Source organism: Salvelinus sp. IW2-2015, unplaced genomic scaffold, assembly GCF_002910315.2.
Source record: "Salvelinus sp. IW2-2015 unplaced genomic scaffold, ASM291031v2 Un_scaffold2343, whole genome shotgun sequence".
NCBI lineage: Eukaryota > Metazoa > Chordata > Actinopteri > Salmoniformes > Salmonidae > Salvelinus > Salvelinus sp. IW2-2015.
The window spans coordinates 141071-147957 of NW_019943668.1; the positions used below are offsets into that span (position 1 = coordinate 141071).

Genomic DNA, 6887 nt, shown 5'->3' on the forward strand with positions numbered 1-6887 from the left:
CTCAGGATGGCATTCTGAAAAGCTTCCTCGTTTAATAGGCCTTAGATATAAGTACACAGTATGTCCTCAATAGTATGTAGTATGATGAGTACACAGTATGTCCTCAATAGTATGTAGTAAATGTAGACTACATTTCAAATAGTATTTAAAACCTCTTAGCGCTAGGTAGTCAGATTATTATTATTTTTTTAAACGTAAACTGACATTTTCTCTGGCCCAGATCGTAGAATATGCATATCATTTACAGATTAGGATAGAAAACACTCCAAAGTTTCCAAAACTGTCCAAATATTGTCTGTGAGTATAACAATACTTATTCTGCAGGCGAAAACCTGAGAAAAGATAACCCGGAAGTGATATATATTTTTTCTACATCTGTGTTTCCTGGCCAGTCTAACCTCCATTTAAAGGGGTATCAATCATATTCATTTTCCAATGGCTTCCTCAGGCTGTGACCAGGCTTTAGACATAGTTGTCAGGCTTTTATTTAGAAAAATGAACGAGATGTTTCATAAGTAGTCAGGTGTCCTCTGAATAGTTCCTGCGCGCGAGACAGGGGCTCCCCATTTTTCCTTTTCTCTCTTAAAGAATAGGTTATGGTCCAGTTGAAATATTATCGATTAGGTTTGTTAAACAACCTGAGGATTGATTATAAAAAACATTTGACATGTTTCTACGACCATTACGGATACTTTCTGGAATTTGTCGAACGGAACAAGAGTTTTGTTTTCTCAACATAATGCGCAACCCAAATGGTGTTTTTTTGTTATAAAAGTAATATTTATCGAACAAAAAAAACATTTGTTGTGTAACTGGGAGTCTCGTGAGTGGAAACATCTGAATATTATCAAAGGTAAGCGATTCATTTTATTGCTTTTCTGACTTTCGTGACCATGCTAATTGGGGGCTAGCTGTTGTAGCATTTATAGCTACACTCACAAAAGCTTGGATTTCTTTCGCTGTAAAGTATATTTTCACAATCTGACACAATAGGTGGATTAACAAACTAAGCTGTGTTTTGGTATATTTCACTTGTGATTGCATGATTATAAATATTTTTTTGTAATATTTATGCATTTGGCGCCCTGCAATTCTAGCGGTTGGTTTAGGAAAGTGATCCCGTTAAAAGGGATCCGTAGCGCACGAAGTTAAAGCCCAGGTCTTGCCACAGAGGCATAGCCCACCTACCCTGTATCAGCCATTAGTTGAAGATCTGATTTTTTCCGCCGCTGTAATTACAAAGAAAAAAGCAGAAATTAATAAACCATAAGAATCCTGTATTGACAATCATAAGGACACTGGAACCGATGCATGAGAGCACAGCTGTCCGGGAGCAGTACTGTGGATCACGCTCCTCTGTAGCCGTCTGAGTAAGACTCTTAAACAGGTTAACACGATTTGAAGGTCTCCGGGTCCAGACGGCAGGACATTGTACTAGAGCATGCGCTGACCAGCTGCAAGTGTCTTTCTGACCATATTCAACCTCTGCATCTTGGTGCCTGGAATGCGCAAGGTCACCTTGTCTAAATGCTATCGGCCCCTAGCACTCTCATCCTCTAGCCATGAAATGCTTTGAAGGGCTGGTCATGGCTCACATCATCACCCTGGACTCCATTCCAATTTGCATAAGCCAACAGATGCCACAGACGAATCAAAATTCTCTATTGCAGCTCCAGCAGTGGCTAACCACTTAAAAAAGGAATAACTAACAGGAAAATGATGTTCATTACTTACATACTAGGTCAGCCTTTAATTAACGACCATAGTGCACTTCACTAAGACTGGGACGAACACCGTTCCTCCTGCAACTGGATCCTGGACTTCCTGAGGTGGCCGCCCCCAGGTGGTGAGGCGGAGGGCAACAAACATCCCGCAACGCTGACCTCAAACACAGGGCCCTTAGGATGTGGTGCTGTAGTGCCGCCTCCTCTACTCCTCTTCACCACTGGTCACCATTGTCGAAGCTGCAAGGTCCTAAACATCTTAAGAAATGATACGTCAACCACAGTTGTAAAGAAACTCGCCTGCAGGATGTGAAAACATCCTCAGATTCATTAAAAATTCTAACACGCGGCACCACTGGAGAGCATCTTGACTGGCTGCCTATCCCGCGCCGTGGGTATGACAACTGCAAGGTATCTGGACCACATCGACGCTACAGAGAGGTGGTGAGTACGGCCCAGTACATCACTGGGGTCTGCAGCTTCCTGCCTCCACGGGACCTCTATTACCGGCGGAGGTGTCAGAGGAAGCCGCTAGAAATTGGTCAAAGAACTCCAGCCAACACAAGCCAGACTGTTCTGCTTCTGTTAGCACGGCAATCGGGTACAGAGGAATCCACGTCTCGGAACCCGGAACAGACCCTGAACAGCTCTACGCGCCAAGCCATAAAGACAGACAGGTTATAAGGTCTGGAACCAACAGGCCCTGAACAGCTTCGTCACCCCAGAGCCGATAAGAACAGACAGGTTAGAGAGGTCTGAACCAACGGACCCTGAAGCAGGCTTCTACCCCCAGGCAGCCATAAGACAGACAGGTTAAAGGTCTGGAACCACAGGACCTGGAAAGCTTCTACCCCCAAGGCATAAGACAGACAGGTTAACAGGTCTTGGACCAACAGGGACCCTGGAATCAGCTTCTACCCCCAAGCCAAAGACAGACAGTTAAAGGATCTGGAACCAACAGGGACCTGAACAAGCTTCTACCCCAAGCCATAAGACAGGAACCGGTTAAAGGTCTGGAACCAACAGACCTGAAACAGCTTCATACCCCAAGCCATAAGACAGGACAGGTAAAGGGTCTGGGAACCAAACAGACCCTGAAAGCTTCTTACCCCAAGCCATAAGAAGACAGGTTAAGGTCTGGAACACACAGGACCCTGAACAGCTTCTAGCCCCCAAGACATAAGAGACAGACAGTTAAAGGTCTGTGGAACAACAGGACCCTGGAACAGTTCGTACCCCCAAGCCATAAAGACAGACAGCGTTAAAGGTCTGGAACCACCAGGACCCTGTAACAGCTTCTATCCCCAATGCCATACAGACAGACAGGTTACAAGGTCTGGAACCAACCAGGACCCTGAAGAGTTTCTACCCCCAACGCTTAAGACAGAGCAGGTTAAAGGTCTGGAACAACAGGACGCCTGAAGCAGTTCTACCCCCAAGGCCATAAACAGACAGGATCTAAAAGATCTGGGACCAAGAGACCCTGAACACGCTTCTACCCCCAGCCATCAGACACCGACGGTTAAAGGTCAGGAACCAACAGGACCGCTGAAACAGGTCTTACCGCCGGCTAACTTCTACCCCCAAGCCATGAAGACAGACAGGTTAAAGGTCTGGAACCACAACAGGACGCCTAACAGCTTCTACCGCCAAGCGATAAACAGACAGGTTAGAAGGTCTGAACGCAAAAGGAGCCCTGAACAGCTTCTACCCCCAAGCCATAAGACTCTAAACAGATTGCTTAAGCGGCTGGTCTCTCTAGGTTTCTTCTAGGGTGTTTGGCCCTTCTAGGGAGTTTTTCCAAGCCACCGTGCTTCTACCACCGTGCCATTTGCTTGCGGTTGGGGATTTAGGCTGGGTTCTGTAGCAGCACTTTGAATAGATCAGCTGCATGTAACGAAGGGCTTTTTATAAATATACTTTTGATTGATTTGATTGATACTCATTCACTGCATTCTGTATCCAAAGGTGGCTGCGTCTTTCACTATAGACCGGCAATAGATCTCTACATTCCTCCCTTTTTGTTTTACATGGCCCTAGGTCATAAACTTGGTCTTATCCAACTTTGCCCTGTTGAAGTCTAGACACTGAGTTGCAGGTTCACACGGTTAACTCGTTGAGGTTTCCTAGGGTCTCCACCAAGTTAGTAAACTCTGCTTGTAAGTGTCGCTGGAACGAAAGTAAAAATACATTTGGATCTTTATCTTTAACGCTGCACTTGCTGGAAAATGACCATTTCCACTGTTAGTCTACACCTGTTGTTTTCAAAGATGTGACGAATAAAATGATATTTGAAAACAGTAGGCCAGTACTTACACTTAAAATGACAGATAAATGTTACTATCAATAATGTAAATGGCCAGGTAAAGGAAACAAGCAAGTAAAATGGTTCATAAACAATCACAGAGTTCAAGGAGAAAAACCTACTTCTCTCTTGAGTTTATGACGTTGTTTTCTGTAAACAGTAGAAACAGAACAACCAGAGCTACAATGGCTACAGCTGACAGTAATTTATACAAAATCCACAATCCAACAAATCTCCCCACGTTAGGAAATATATCGTCTGAAACAGAGAAGGAGATAAACATTAAAACACATATAACCTAATATATCTTACTGTATGACGGGAGTAATTATAATGTATAACATAATACACTCAAAACAAAGAGACCAACAAGGTCATCCCATAGGAAACCCGGTCTTTTCCATAGTCTATCTAAAAAAAAAGGTCTCAGGTAATGTGGGGTAAGGAGAAATGGATCTAACATTCCATTTGTATTTTCATCAACATTTATGATGATATTCTGCAAAATCACCGGATGTTTTACCGTCCCACATACCCTAGAGAAGTAAACCAATGAAGACCTCAACGTGGGACATGAATCTGGGTCGCCCGCGTCTGTTGATCTGCAGCTGGTACAACTCTACAGGTGAACCTGTTGTGTCAGTCCTCTGGACGGTGACATATGGTAGATGAAGTTAACCAAAAAGACTCATACCTGGGACAGGAATCTGTGCTCTCCCGGTCTGGTTGATCGAGCTTACACACTCTACAGGTGAACCTTGTGTGTCAGATCCTCTGGACGGTGACATAGCGTAGTGTGAAAGTTAAACCAATGATAGATCCTCACCTTGGCGACATGAAATCTGGTGTCTCCCGCGTCTGGTTGTCTGCAGCCTGTACAACTCTAACGGGTGAAAGCCTGTTGTTCAGTCCCTTGGACGGTGACATATCGTGCTGAGGTTACAATACGACCTCAGCACTGCGGATCATGAGAGTCTGTGTCTCAGCTGGTTCTAGGTGATCTGCAGCTGTGTACAACTCTACAGGTTGAGAACCTGTTGTTGATCAAGTCCTCTGGACGGTGACATATCTAGTGAAGTAACCAATAAAAATCCTCACCTGGACCATGAATCTGTGTCTCCCGCGTCTGGTTGATCGCAGCTGTACAACTCTTACAGTGAACCTGTTGTTGGGTCACATGTTCTGAGACAGGGTGACATATCGTCTCACGGCGTAGCGACCTCAGGGTTCATCTGGTCTCGTTGAGTTGTGTCTCATGGTTCAGAGCAAGAGGATTTCATACTGTCCAACCATCAAGCCAGGGCTGTGGATACCAGCCTCCAGAGTCACACTTCAGGACCACCCTAAGCCTTTGCCTAGAGATCACTGGCTAGATACAGACTACACAGATACAAGATAAAACAGGAGAATCACTGGCTGAGATACAGCACCTACACAGATTACAAGATAAAACCGAGATCACTGGCGGAGATACAGCATCTACAGATAACAAGATAAAACAGAGATCACTGCTGAGATACAGCACCTACACAGATACAAAGATATAAACAGAGATCACTGGCTGAGATTACACACCTACACAGATACAAGAAAAACAGAGATCACTGGCTGAGATACAAACACCTTACAGATACAAGATAAAACAGAGATCACTGGCTGAAGATACAGCACCTACACAGATACAAGATAAAACAGAGATCATGGCTAGATCGTAGATTACAAAGGTAAAGGACACTGGCAAACAATACAGATACAAGATAAAACAGACACGGTCATTCCCCTTTCAGGTTATAGAGCTATGATTGTACTCAGAATCTTCTGATCACTTGTCCACTCCGGTATTGATGATTTACCAACTATGAGTAGAATGGTTGTTTCCTTCGTCAGTGTTGGAATGAAGCATTTGTATTCCCCAGCATCAGAGAGGGTAACGCCGGTCAGTTTCAAGGAGACATTGCTGTTCTTCAGTTCTTCTATAAACAGTGATGTCCTTCCCCTGTAGGAAGGAAGCTGGTCACCGTTGGAGTCTCGACCWTCACGGTAAAGATGGACCCTTTGAGTTTTCAGGTCAGATCTCGTCCACTCCACCATCATGTCCACAGCACTGACGTTGGGTTTCAGGTAACATGGTAGTATGACATCGTCACCAGCCAAGGCAACGACTGGGTCAGCTGAACCAACAAGTTGGATCTGAGACGACCCTGGAGAAAAAAAACAAATGACATGGTGAACGAAATACTTGAATTTTCTCCTTATGTGCGCCCTCTACTGACAAGAGTCTTAGCTACCGCTAGCATGCTAACGTTAGCTAATGTTTTATAACTTCTTCTGGCTGCAGGGGCAGTATTGAGTAACTTGGATAAAGGTGCCCATTTCAAACGGCCTCGTACTCAATTCTTGCTCGTAAAATATGCATATTATTATTACTATTGGATAGAAAACACTCTCCAGTTTCTAAAACCGTTTGAATTATTTCTCTGAGTGAAACAGAACTCATTCTGCAGCACACTTCCTGTCAGGAAGTGAGATTTCTGAAATTGAGGTCTCTGTTCTAGGGCCTGCCTATAAATGGGCATGGTACGTATTAGTATACATGCACGTCATACACCTTCCACTAGATGTCAAGAGGCAGTGAGAGAAAAAATGGGGTGATTATCTTGGTCTGAGGTGGAATAAATCCTCTTGGAATGACGTGTGACCCATTTCCTGTTTCCTGGAAAGCGCGAGGATGGACCTGGAATTGTCTTCTTGAAAGCTGTCGTTATAGGCGACTACTATCTCCGGCTTTGATTTTATTTGATACATGTCACAATATCATCGTAAAGTATGTTTTTTCAATATAGTTTTATTAGATTATT

The 6887-nt window shown here is 44.1% G+C and overlaps 1 pseudogene; it reads right to left on the reverse strand.

Moving 5' to 3' along the window:
• Positions 1-4147: 4147 nt before the first annotated feature.
• LOC112073722 (butyrophilin subfamily 1 member A1-like) overlaps positions 4148-6887 on the reverse strand; it is a 4612-nt pseudogene continuing 1872 nt past the window's right edge.